The sequence below is a fragment of the Pyrgilauda ruficollis genome, unplaced genomic scaffold, assembly GCF_017590135.1.
Source record: "Pyrgilauda ruficollis isolate IOZ18807 unplaced genomic scaffold, ASM1759013v1 scaffold59, whole genome shotgun sequence".
NCBI classification, from domain to species: Eukaryota; Metazoa; Chordata; class Aves; order Passeriformes; family Passeridae; genus Pyrgilauda; species Pyrgilauda ruficollis.
Window position 1 is genome coordinate 4,575,039 of NW_024527599.1, and position 13,577 is coordinate 4,588,615.

General features: G+C 53.3%; 1 protein-coding gene across 6 annotated transcripts in view; it reads left to right on the forward strand.

The window, feature by feature from the left end:
- Positions 1–13,577, forward strand: part of SMG6 (SMG6 nonsense mediated mRNA decay factor) — a 103,985-nt gene that overhangs the window by 27,435 nt on the left and 62,973 nt on the right. The gene's annotated exons all lie outside the window — the stretch shown is intronic.

Here is a 13,577-nt window from a genome sequence, read left to right on the forward strand (position 1 = left end):
CTCTCCCTGGGTGGGAGGAAGCAGCATTTCACATCCTGATGCCTTGGGATTTAGGTCCCAAATATGAAGGCCTCCAGCTGATGGATTTCAGCTAAGGCCAGCATGTGGGTGATCAGGCTGAGCCCCAGAGAGCTGCTGCTGGAAGATCCCTCCCTCGTGAGCCAGTTGGCCACTGCTCAGGCTGGTGGTCAGTGGCCAAGGTCAGCTGATGGAGCGAACCAGCACCAGCTGGAGGGCTGGGAAGTGGCTCCTGTAGCTGTGCCTGCCTTGCAGGCACTCTCCTCTCCTGGAGGGAGCTGTCAATCCCACTGGCAAGGCAGCCATGCCCTCCTGCCTGCCAGATGCCAGCCAATGATGGCGTGTTTATCTTTGAGCTGCAAAGTACTTTGCGATTATAAGCAAATGCCTCTGCGTGACAGTAATTATTGTATTCATAATATTAATAATACCCCTGGTAGGTGAATTAATAGTGGTGTCTGTGCCACAGACAGGGGCGGGTGGGAAGGAGAGGATGAGATTTGTCTGGGATGGATGGCAAGCCCCTGTGGCAGAGCTGGAAGCAATCCCAGCTCTCAAACCACTGGGCTGAGCTCGTCCCTCCACAGCCGAGTTGTGGATGTGTGTGAGTGACGGAGGGAGTGTTTTTTATCTCATGAAAAATAAGTATTCTCAGAGTTTTCTGCCTCCTGTGTGGGTAGCTGCCAGCTGCTCCCAGCTTTCGGATCTCTGGAGAAAGCAAAGCTGTTCCTGCCGGGGCCTGCGGGCTGCGTGCGGAGCAGGTGGCAGCACTCCTGGAATGCCCGCAGGTTGGATGGCACCACGGCTGCCATCTGATGCCAAGGGCCCTTCAGGGATTTCCCTGAGGGATCTTTGCTCTGGTGACCCTGAAATATCGCTGAGAGTGTTGTTGGCAAAGCAAACCCTGCTGTCAGCGCAAACGCCCCGGTGGTCTCGGAGCGCTCGTACGCCGAGCGCTGGCACAGCACAGCTTGGGCTCGCTGCCGACGCTGCCATCCTGGGAAGAGCTGGGTGCAGATGGAAATCAAAAGCAGAACAGCAAAGGGTCTGGAGTTTTGAAGGAAGGCAGGAATGTTGGAAGGATGACAGAGTCCCCTGCATGGAGCGAGGGCGCTGGCTCTCTCCCCGGCGTGTGGGCTGCTGTGGGCAGGGGCCTGGCGGGAGCGCGGCAGGAACGCTGTCGGGAAGGTGCGGGTTTCCATTTCCCAGCACATGAGTCACCTCCCTGTGCCGCAGCAGCAGGGGCAGCAGGCAGCCAGGGGGCCGAGCCGCCCCTGTGGGCCTGTGGGAGGCTGGCAGGACTCAGGGAGCAGTCCCACCCTGCCTGCATCCCAAACTGCCAGGAAGCGTTGCTGGGGAGCCGGCTGTAGTCAGAGCTTGGCTGTGTCCACTCCGCAGAGCTGGATGCAACTTTGCAGTTGGACCAAACAGCCTCCGGAGATCTCCTCCTACTGAAATCCTCCTGCAAATCTGGGAGCAGAGCGTGTCTGTGTCCTTCCTATCACTCAGTTTGCAGTAGCAGGAGGAGATACGTGGGTTTGGGGCTGGGAGGGAGGTCTGAGCCTCTCTTTCCTGCTGTCCAGGGCTGTTCTCTTCAGGGATGGCTGCTCCCTCCCTTCCCTGCTGTGCATTTCCAGGTCTCTGGAGCCCCAGCTACTCCTGAGAAACTTGTAAATGTGCTTGTTGCTCCATGTCTGGTGTGTAACAAATCCCTGGTGCCAAGATCCAGTGGCACTGGCAGTCATGGTGTGGTGTCACTGGCATAACCATCACAATGTGGGGAATTCTATGGAATTCTTAACCCCTGAATAAGAACTTTTAAGTAAAGAGTCAGGTATTAAGAAAAAGGGAACTTAACAATTAAATGCTGTGTTAAGCACCTGTCCTCCCTCTTCCTCAGCCTTGGACCAAACACAATCCTGCTCCATCTCAGCCTAAGTTTCTCCCATTTTTGGGTTGTGTTTCCTCTGTCCCTGACCTTCAGTGAGGCAATGGGCAGCACAGGAGGTTGGGGCTCATGCATGATAGTTTGTATCTGCTGCTGTTTGCTCTTTTACTCCTGTTCTTTTGCTGTGGTGTGGGTTGGCCGTGACCCTTCAGGGGTGCCCCTGTCCTGGCACGTGTCCCCTGTGGGGTTTGTGACATGTCCTCTGTGTCTCTTCTCCCAGACACTGCCACTTTTTCATAAACCAACCAACCGCAAGGTCACCGTGTGCACTTCTGACAGGGTGACTTTTTTTGTGCTGTGTTTAAACTGGTTTCAAAACCAGCCAGCTGTGAGCAGCACGTGGCATTTCACATCCTCCTCCCACGCAGCTCCCTGCTGTGGTTACCTGAACCCTGCAGTGGGTGCCAGGGCTCAGGTGAGCACAGGCAGGGCTCTGTGGCCCGTGCCCAGTGCAGCTGAGCTGTGCTTGTCCCCAGGGGCAGCACCAGGCACGCTGGAGCTGGTCTCAGCTGCCTGTGCAGCCGGGCAGCACTGGGAAGATCCTGGGAGATGAATTGGATCTGTTGTTTTCTCTGACAGAGGAAGCCAAAGAATTCCCACATGAAGTGCATCCCCTGCTGTTCAGCATCAAACAGTGTGTTCCTGCTTTGTCCTGGGAGGCCTGCAGCCACTGAGGGTCCCACTGACCTGCCTGCCTCCTGTCAGGAGCACTTCAGGTGTGAAAAAGCTTCTTGCAGACCTCAAACCCATGGGGCAAGGAGTGCCCACCTAGGGGAGGGAGGCAGAGAGAGGTGGCCACTCTACATGGCAGAGACTTGCAGTTGCTGGTGCTTCCCAGGATGGGACAAAGGTGACTAACCAGTGTTTTGGGCCATCCCGGGCTCTGGCTGGGGCGGGGCCGTAGTGGGGTGGCCCATTTTAACAGTTTGGTAGCCATCTGCACAACCAACTCACAGAGAAGTTTGGATCCCTTTATCCCGACCACAAGCACTCCAAGAATTTTAATTTTTTTTTAATTCTGTAATTTGGGGAAATAAAACTCTGGTTTCTGAAAAGACTAATTGAAGCCGTGCTTGCGGCAGGGGCATCTCGGTGAGTGGAGAGAGAGGAACCCCCTCCCAGCCCATCTGTGCCCAATTTACTCCGATCTGGCCTCTCTGAGGCTTTTTTCTTTCTCTCTCTCTTTAATAATTTGTTTTATAATTCCTGGAATCAAACCCATCTCAGACACACTGTTTTATTTTACTGTATTATTGGATTATACTTCCTATAAATCACTGGATGTTATTCATAGGCCACCACCAGAATAACTTCCCCTCTCCCCCCAAACCCCCTCCCGATGGCCCCGCATTCCAAACAAGCTCTCACCAAGGTGGGGGTGCAGCAGCACGGGGCACCCTAGAGACACTTCCCGGAAATCCCAGCAAATTTGCCTGGCTGTGGGTGTGAAGCATCAGGCTGCAGCACCTGGATGCCTTCTGGCACTCTGGGCCGGTCGCGTTGTGCCGTGTGGAGGTTGTTAGGAGGTCGGGCTTAGGTGGAAGTGGAGAGGGGAGGGGGCTGCCATATGTGCATCCTCAGCACATGTAGGGAATGAAGTTGTATCCCCCGGGGCCGAGCAGAGTCAGGGCACAGAGGCATAGTGAGGTTCTGGCCAAGTGTGTTGCTTTAGCTGAGGATTGGGAAAGTGGGAAGTGACAGTTTGGGCAGGGTGAGCCGTGCGTAGGGCATCTGCTCTGCCAAGGGCAATGGGCAAGGAGGAAAACCTACTAGCTGTGCCCTGGCAGAGGGACTGTGCTCGTGTGGGTTGTGAGGAGGGCTCAGTGTGGCAGGGGCAGGCTGAGCTTCGTTCTGCAGACACTGAGTCTGTCTTCTTGAGTGGAGCAGGGTTGGGTTCTCTGTGCAAGGTGGTGTCAGCTGGGAAACCTTGAAGGCTTGTGCAGAAAGGAAAGTTTCACAGCAGCAGCTTCAGAGCACTATCTGCGGCTTTTGCCACACTGGTGTTCTGAGGCCTGGGCCGAGCAGGTCAGTGCTGCAAGGGTTGGAGAGACTGCTGAGCTCAGAGAGGAGCTGCTGTCACACAGCTGTGACTGCAGCCTGGGCAGTTTGCTAAGGCACGTGGCCCTGCTTGCTCCTTGAACACCGACACCAGCTTGAGATGCAGATCTTGCCCAAATCTGGATACACACAAAGAAAGATCTGTAGGTCAGTGCAAATCCCCTGCAGCTCTTAAGCAGGTCCAGGACTTTGTGTTTTCATTGCAGAGGTCAGAGCCCTGAGATGAGGCTGTGCTGTGGTATCCAGCAGCCAGCCCCGCTGCCATTCCACACTACTCACAGCCCTGTGCCGGACACAGCAGGTCTCGCTTTGCTGACCACACCTGCTCAGGCTTGCAGCCTGAACCCTTAAAATATCCCTAGAGATGATGCAGAGGCTGGTGGTGTCTGCCCTCAGCAGATCCTCAGCTCTGACCATTGCTACGGGCTCGTTTCTGCCGCTCGGACCCAGCTCTGCTCAAAGAGCTGACTGCAGCGTCAGAAGAGGCTCAGAGGAAGCACCTTCTGATCACCTGCAGCATCTCCACCTCTTCTTGTGAAGCTCTAACCACATCTTTCATGTTGGAGCTGACAAAAGGTGGGGGCAGTTAAATGCAAGAGAGTCCAGTGCATTTGCCTGAGTTTAAAAATAAAGCAGTGTTGTGGGTAACTGCCTTGGTTTGGTGGAGTTTTAAAATTAGGCACAAAAGAAAGCTTAATAAACCTTAGGCTATAGATAGCACCAGAAGCAACTTGATCTTTCCCTGTCTGGGGAGCAGAACTGAGTCCTTTTCTCTGAATTCCTCTCTCTGTGTGGTAAATACACACTTCTGCTGTGGGCTGTGACACCTTTGGGCTAAACAGCCAGGAGGGTGATGAAGATGTCACATTGCAGGGCTGTGCCGGGGGGACGCTGAGCATCTGCAGCCCTGTGCTCCGCTGAGAGCAGAGCCTGAGGTCCCTCCACCTGCCTGGGGGGCTTGGTTTGCAGTGCAAAGCCCACTTGATGCAGGGAGGCTGGAGTTGAGCAGTTTGACATCTGGTTTTCTCTGGGTGCTGGGGCTTTGGTTGTACAGCAGTTTTGGACTGAGGTGTGTGCACTGAGGTCTCCAGCTGCACCTGGAGTCTCTGTGTGACTTTCCCTCTGAGACTGGGCAGTGCTGTCTTTAGCGAGGTGGTGTTAAGACATAACACTTCCCAAGGCCTTAAGTTTGGAGGAACTGGATGTTTAATTTATCCTTCCCCTCCTTCCACATTGCTGCTTGTATTTTTTTCACATTTGAGTGATATTTAAGAGAGGAAACTCAGAGGAAGGCTGGATGATTCTGGTGTCCATCCTTCCCCTTGCTGCCTGCCTTTCACTGAGGCTCCTGGGCGAGCTGGCTCTTTGATGCCACTGCCTTGGCAAAGAGCTTTTACACTGAACCTGTTGTTCAGTGATATCTGCTATTCCCTGTGTCCAGACACAACCCACACCCTGAGATGTGTGAATAGGAGGAAGGGTTGAAGTGGTGCAGGGAGTGCTACCTGCATTGCTCATCTCAGGAGCCACACAGCTTCCCGTGCTGAGCCTCCTAAGGGACACGTACGTGTCCAGAGATGGCAGCTGACCCTCCAGGGTTTCTCCTCTGAGCCATTGGGAGTGTTGGAGGTTGGCACAGTTGCTGGGAACTGTCGGCGCCTTTCCCTTCAGGGAAGGAAGCTGTCTCAGACTTGAGACACATCAGTAAAGTTCAGGTAAAATAATTCTGGCCCAGACGTGTCTTCAGAGTCTTGCTCTCGGGCTCTTGAGGCTGGTGGCAGCAATGTTTAGACCAAAGTCTTCCTTTGCTTATTCCCCTCTGTTTCCTGTTTAAAAGGCAGATTGTCACATATTTGGGGATTTATTTACCGTAATTGGAGTTATTTTCCTGGCTGCTGGCTTCTGCCCTCTGATGCAAGACTCCTTAGTGAAACGTGTGTCCAGAAAGCCATGTGACTTTTTTTTCCCCTTGCCACAAGTGCCAGCAGGAGATGCAATAATCAACGCGCTGCAGGGAATTTCCACTGGCAGTTCAGGTTTCTGAAATCTAGACGTTGGCTTGGGAGGCAAAAGATTGAGCAGGGCTTTGTGGCAGGGAAGGGAAAGGTTTCCAGCAAAATTGAGTGTTTGCTGGTGTGTCAGACTCTCCACTCCTGCCCTCCAGCTCAAGTGCAGCAAAGTCCACATCAAGTGGTGTTAGATGAGCTTGCTGGGGGCTTCTGCCTGGTCTGCCTGTCACACAAGCACATCCTTACATCTGCCCTTGAAGCTGTTCCACGAGGAGATAGCAGGATCTCATTTCAGGGCAACAAATCGAGGGGAAATGATTTGTAAACACAAAGCCTGAGTCTGCTTTAGAGCCAAGCTTCAGCAGCCCAAGCAGCAAATCAGGACAATCAGTGACAGGTGAGGTGAGGTTGGAGAGGCTTTGCTGTGGTTCCAAGGCATGGCCAGCTCTGCAAACACTGAATCCAGCCACTATTTGGATGAAGAAGCAGCGTTGCTGTGTAAAATGAAAGGCAGGAAATGGAGCAGTGGCACACTGTGTCCATCTGTCCTGCTGTGGAACAAGAAAAGAGGTGCTCAGGCAGCTGTCCCAGGTCTCTGCATCTCCCCAGCTTTGGTGGTGGAGAAAGGGGTGCCAAGGTGTCAGAGTGAGGTGCACCAGGTGCAGCAGCTTTGGTGAAGCTTTAGATGTTTGCAGCGTGACAGGAAGTCCTTTTGCTTTTGAAGAGATATTTCTGATTCTTTAATGTGCCTTGCACCTTTGATTTCCTCATGCTTTTAAGTAGCACCAAGTCAATTACTGTATTTCTGTTTAATTCTCTGAGAGAACACTGTATAATTAGGCTAATTATGCCGCTTTGTGAAGTTGTAAAACTCCTGATTGAGCTTGAGGGGCTGTTTTATAACCTTCCAGGTGTAGGCAGGGAGGGCTGTACCCTGTGCAGGTTTGGGTGCAGCCTGCCAGCTCAGTTCCTTCCCAGGGGCTGCCCCACAGGCTCATCCCCTGCCAGCTCCATCCTGCCTTCCTCTTCCCACATGCTGCAGTCCCTCTGGGAATGCTGTGCCCAGTGCTAGGGGGGATTGTTGGGATCTCTTCTTGCCTTAATGTTGAGATCAGGAATGGCAGCACAGCCGAGGCTGTTTCTGCTCTTGAGTGTATCTGAGGAGGTGGCCCCATGCAGGTTTAGGTGTGGAGATCTTTTATTTTCCCTAATTAGGCTGCATGTGCCCTGCAGTAGGTTCTTGGCAGCACAGAGCTGGCTCTGCCTGTGCTAAGTGACAGTCAGGAAGAAGGTGTGACCTTCAGGTGTCACCCTGGCTGTGTGATGCTCACTCCAGCCTCACCGACCAGGACAGTTTAACCCCAGCTGAGTGACAGCCCTGAAGACACATGGCCCATCTGTAATCGAAGGGTCATTTTTAATGCTGGTCAGTGTGGCTGATGATGGCTGTGGTGGCCTTAGGGCTGGCTGGTAGGTGACACACAGAGGGCACAAGTGATTTGTCTGTCCCTGAGGCACTCAGGTCCCACCCCAGAGAAGCAGACAGGAGCACATCACTGTGGAATGGGAAGGAGCTACCCCATGGGGATGGGTTTGGCTGTGGAGTTTCTCCATTCCCCCTTCTCCCATCCCTCCCCCCTGACCCTGGCTCAGTGACCTCCCGGTGCTTCTCCTCCGGCCCCAGGAGCAGAGCTGGGGCGTCTTGCGAAAGCAGCGCCTGCTCCCCGGGTAATGGCACGGGGATGGAGAAGGAGGCTCCGGCTGCCAAAGGCGGGTTGGGAACAGCATAAACCCTTCAGCCCGAGGAGCCAAGGGCTGACAACCCTCGTGCCTGGTGCTGGGAGCCGAGCTCGTCCCGCCCGGGGGGCCCCAAGCGCGCTCGGGGCCGTGGCGGAGAGCGGCCAAAGGCGGCCACATGGGCGCGGGTGGCTCGGAAAGCAGGCGCAGCGGAAGTGATGCTCCCAGAGCCATCTGCACGGGGAGCGGGAGACGCGCCCCAGCTGGTGCGAGGCCCTGGCAGCCCCGGGAGCTGCCGTCTGTTGGGCTTTACTGCTGTCTACGTTGAAACACGGCTTGGGAAGGACGGGAGGGGGGTCGGTGGCACGGTGCCAGTCCCGGTTCTCCTGGCCTTCTCGTTCCTCTCTCCTCCTCCTCCCCGCTCCCTCCAATGCTTTAAAGTCACATTTCCAGGCCAGACATAGAATTAATCTCTGGGCACTTCACATTGCTGGCAGCGCAAAGCAGGATGTGGGATCTTTTTTTCTCTCTCTCTGCGTCTTGGCTGACTTTTTTACCTCTCGAAGAATTTGGAAGGGCCGTGAGATTCCCCCCGCCCCCCCTCGCCTCAGTGCCGTGCAGTTTTTCAGCACGCTGATCACCCTGCTGTGGCTTCACCCTAATAGATTTCATATGCTGACACAGTTGACATCAGTACCAAACTATTTTACATGTGATCTGGTGTATTTCCTGAGGAAATCTGCAAGATATTTATTAAGAACTAATAAAATAAACCTCTCCATGAGCTTTTAGGTAGTTTTCAATTTTTCATGTCTCTCTCGTTTCCTCTTATCAATGAGTTTCTATTTTCTCCCTCCTCTCTGACCATTGCAAAAGGAAACAAAAATAAATGTTTTAAACCGTTCCTGAATGGACACTGGGAATATTTCTGTAGTGATGTATTAGCAAAGTCGTATTTTTAGGGCCGTATTGTCAAGACTAAAAATATCCTGCTGCAGTGCATCCTTTTTATAGGGCTTTGTGTGTGTGTGTGCTGAGCGTTGTACAAGTTTGCACCAACGTGCAAAGGTCTTTGTACTACTGCAGCGTTGCCTCCCCATCACAGCTGGACTCCATTAGGCCTTGGAAATTAGTGTAATCCTGGTTAAGAAAGGGGAAAAAAAAAAAATCAATCAATCTCGCAGAGCCGCGTTTCCCCAGCTGAGCCGGGATACCTGCGTGGCAGCCGCGCTGCGGAGGGCTCCAGCAGCCGGTGGTTTTGCCACGGCTTTCCTGCCACGGAGGGTGTTCCCTGACAGAGAACAGCGGCTCTGCTCTCCCTGCTTGCCCCGGAGCAGCGGGGTTCAGGCAGGACGGGCTGTGGGCTGCAGTCACCCCGTGGGTTCTGCTCATTTGTCACAGCCGGGAACCCCTTGGGGCTGCGCTGTGCTGGCAGGCAGCGCCGCGTGTGCGAGCGTAGCAGGGAGCGGGCTGGATGCTTCGCGTTCTCAGAGGGATTTTCTGCCTTCCTGCTATTTGTGTCTCCTTCAATTAGCCGCGATTGGAACAGAGAGAACCAAAGGTGGGCGCCGGGCTGAGAAGCCGCCTCCCCTGTGCGCTGCTTGCGGGGGGACCCCTGTGCGGCGATGGGAGGCGGCTCAGCCTCTCCGTCACGTGTGATTGATGCAGCCCTTTCCAAACACGATTTCCCCTCCGGCTCGCGTCCGCGGATGCCGGCGTGGAGCTGCGGCCGTCACTCTTGTCCCCAGCAGCCGGCCTTGCGTCACAGGTGGTGGGTGCAGCGGCTGACGGGGGCTGACGGCCGGGCCAGCGCCGTGCGCATGGCACACGCGCCGCGCTCCCCCTCCATCCCCTCCGTTTACTCGCCGTAGCTTTCCTGTCTGCTGCCGTCTGGAGAGCCACAGCCTCTGTGCTTCCTGTAGAGCAGTTCAGCGAAAGCAGTAATTAGGGCCCGTAAAAATTTATTTTATTAGCGAGAAGTGTTGGTGGGTAATTGGCCATAATTTGAACCCAGCCAGATTGGAGATTAATAAAAAAAAAAAATTCATATATATATATATATAGTAAAAAATAAAAAAAATCACAGAGAGATCTTTTTACCAGAAACACCAGGGCTGTGAGCTGGAAACCCTTCCCGAGGCGGGTGGGACGGGACGGGATGGCGGCTGCAGAGAGGGCGGCCGGCAGCGAGCGCCTGTGCTGTACCCGTCCTTGAGGGTGTTTGACACTGGCATGGGAAGAAAGGAAACCTTGTTTTCCAAGAACTCTGCTCTTTCTCAGCTTGATAAGCATTTAAAATAAAAGCTGCACAATTGGAATTGGCAGAGCATCCTCATTCTTTTGTCTGTCTGTTTATTTTTTTCCCCTCATCCCTCGACATGTGTGCTACAGCCCAGGGTTACTACACCCCGTGGAACCACAGGCCTGGAGCTCTGCAGGCGCTCGCCGAGCTCTGCCCACCCCCGGCCTGGCTCTTTGAAGCCTGGCAGAGCAACAGAGATCCAGCCCCGACCCTGGCAGCCTCCTGATGGCCAGGGCACTGAAGTCTGTGACAAAACGTGTGTTCTCAGCCCCTTTTGGCTCCCCCTTCGCTCGCAGGGCAGCAAACCCAGGGCTGTGCCTGGAGCCGGAGCGGTGGTTTGGAATCGGGCTGTGACTGCACTATATGGACCCGATGGCTTTGGTATTTATAGGCTTGGTTGGAGCAGCTTGAGCGTGGCCAAGGGAGCGGGAGCGGCTTGAGGGCCGACGCTGATCCCGACGGAGGGTGATTGGAGAACTCCCCGCTCCGGGAGGACGGAAGAGCCAAGCCCCTCTGCACACATGTCACGGGCGGTTACTGCCGCTTGAATCACACCAGGGAGTTACTTCAGGCTACTAGCCCTGCTTGTTGCTTTGGTGTAAGTTACTCGGGGCGTTCCTTCAGGTCCGTAGTGCTTGTTTTTCGCTTGGCAGCCTCGGGGCTGGGACCTGGTGTAACCGTTTCCCAAGGAATATTTTTGGTTTGAAAACTGAAGGTCAGCAGTTCGCAAGGGCTGCGCTTGCAGCCAACTCTGTGGTTCGCCTTGTGCCACCGGGCCAGCAGCACTTGAAATCCTGATCAATTGATCTGCAACAATATGAAACCACGAAGGGTGACTGCCAGTTAAAACTCCCCGTCTCGCCCCATTTTCCCCACCCAAAGTGTCTTTCTGCCCATATCCCCTTTCTTGCCGCCTGTCTCCCTCCCTCCCTTTCGGCTGTGTATTGGAGTTTTTGTCTATCTTTTTCCATCTCTCTGTCTCTTTTCATAACAGTTTTTAATAATGTTTTAGTTAGTTCCAGCCTTTTCCCTCAATGGATCCCATTGGAAAATACATTTGAAAGGAAACAGTTATACACTTCCCTTCCTTTGAAACTCTGTTGGCACCTTTTCCAGTGCAGTAAACCATACAACATGGATTTTCAAAGTTTCCAAACACAGACATGCTGGCGTTAAATTTATGAAAAAATATTTTATTCGGCTGTATAGTAACTATGAGTCTCCGAGCTGCTGGTCACAGTGAAATCGAAGCTCGCTTTGGAACTGCAACAGGTTTTCAAATCTCTGCAGGAAACGGCGCTGGAGCCTGCAGCTCCCTCGTGTCCTCCTGCCAGGAGACACAGCAGCAAACAAAAGGGGTGCTGGGGCACCCCATGGCGAGCCCACCAACCCCCAGCACAGCCTTTCCCTCTGTATGGCCATGCTGGGAATGCTGCAGCAACGGTAGCTGCAGGGAATATCACAGTTGTGCCAATCCTATCTCAAATCACGGGGGAGAAGAGGAATTTGGCATAAAAGCATGATGTCTTAGGCTTGTTAATGAATGTGGAGGGTTCAGGCTCTTTAGTTGCTGAGCGCCGTGGCGGCTCCGTCGCCTGTGTGAGCCCGCACGTGCGTTGGGAGCCGAGGCTCCGGCTCTGTGTGAGCTGTTGGGGCACCGAGATCGTATTTTCTAACAGGGGGGCTCGGATGTTAAACTTCCTGGAGTGGTTTCTCTGCGTGCTGTGGGTTTGTGCCTGTGGTCACGGCCCTTCCCGCAGGGAATCGCTCGCTCGACACCTGAGAGCCTCCCTTTGCGTGGCACCGCCCGCAGCTGAACTTCTTCCAGATTTCCACAGAAGACCACAGTCCCTGCTCACCACCAGAGGTCTGGTGGGTGAATCTGGCTGCATCTTCATGAGGAGCATTTTGGGGGGTTGTTTCCAAGCAGAGCCAGCCTCAAGGCTGCGCCCACTGGCACTTCAGCTATGATGTAAGGCACACAAAGCCTCCTGTGATAGACAAGATGATGACAAAGAGATCCCAGACTCAATTTTCCTGTTGGCCTTTTGCTTGTAAAATTTCTTTCTGTTCTCCTGGGAGTTTTCCAGAGAAGTCACTAATTAAGTGTTATCGTTGTGCTTGGTGCCACATGGAGTGTAGGAAAACCTACAAGATTCAGGTCCAAATAATGGTGTAAACTCACTGGTGTGTGCTCAAAGCTTGGGTTTGGGTGCCTTTTTTCATGGTACTGGTGGGGGACTGAGCTTAAGGAAAATTGCCAGATTTTCTAGTCCTTTGTCTGCCCACCTTGAGGTGCAAGAGATGGAGTTCTCCTAAAAACATGATCCTTCAGGAGCTGCCTTTGATCAAAGCAGAGTTGCCCAGTGTCTGCAAATTCCATCTCCTCTGTGTCACCAGCCAACCAACAAGTGAGGGACACAAAAATAGTTGAGCACATGCGTTGGGAGGAGTTAAGGGGACTTCTGGATCTCCGTGAAAGTTCAGCACCAATGTGAGGAATGGAATCAAGTTCTGCATCTTAATCCCCCAAACCATGACCTTGTCCTGCAGCCCTGAGGCTCATTGAACACGTGCACATTTCAGCACATCAGAACACTCTGCAGGAGGGTCTCTGCTGCCTGTTAATTTTCTGTGTTGACTGAAAATGGTACCTTGAGGGGAGAAAAAGTGACGTGTCTTTAGGATGGCTTTATGGTGAGTAAGTGCGATGGAGTTGACTTGAAGCTGCATAGATGCCTCCAAGTCTGGTGTTCTGAGATTTTTTTGCATGTGTAGTTTCCATAGTTTTCAGAAAAGCGAGCTCCCCTGTGGAACCAGGCTGACCTCATCTGGGATCCTTGGCTGGCACGTAAATCTGGATGCACCACACCAGGCTCTGCCACAGCAGGAATGCTGCATGTGTGGGGCTGGATCCTCTGGGGAGAGCAGCCACTGATGGTGCCAGCAGAGCAGTGAGGGGGCTGGAGAAGGGGCTGCTCTGCTGTGCCTCACTTGTGCTGCTTCAGCCCCCTTTTCCACCTGCTTTTCCCTCTCCAGTGCCTCACCTGGCTTGGTTTATTCTTCTGTCCAAGCAGGTGAACCAGCTTTGGTTGGAGTGGCATGAGAAAGCTGTCTGATAGTGAGCACCCAGATTTCCATAGGCCCCCACCTTAGCAAAGCAGGATGGAGATGGCAGAAGGCACACCCAGACCCCTCTGCTGTCCCCTGCCAAACTTCTGGTTCCTGCTCCAAGTGTGAAGGTGCTAGGGATTTTGCTGAAATGGTCAAAGAATTTTTAACTTGAGAAGAACAATATATTTTCCCTAACCTCATTCTGGCAAATGGCTGAACCTTTGTAGTTGAAATTTTCCCAATAAATTTAGCTCGAAGAAAGCTTTTGGCATGAGGGATTGCAGCCTAAATGGTTAAAGTTTGGCAAAGTTCTTAGGAGCTGAAACCAAGGTCTTATAATGGAAATTGTTAAGTAAGCATCACAGCAGGCAGAGTGGCTGGGCTGTGCCCC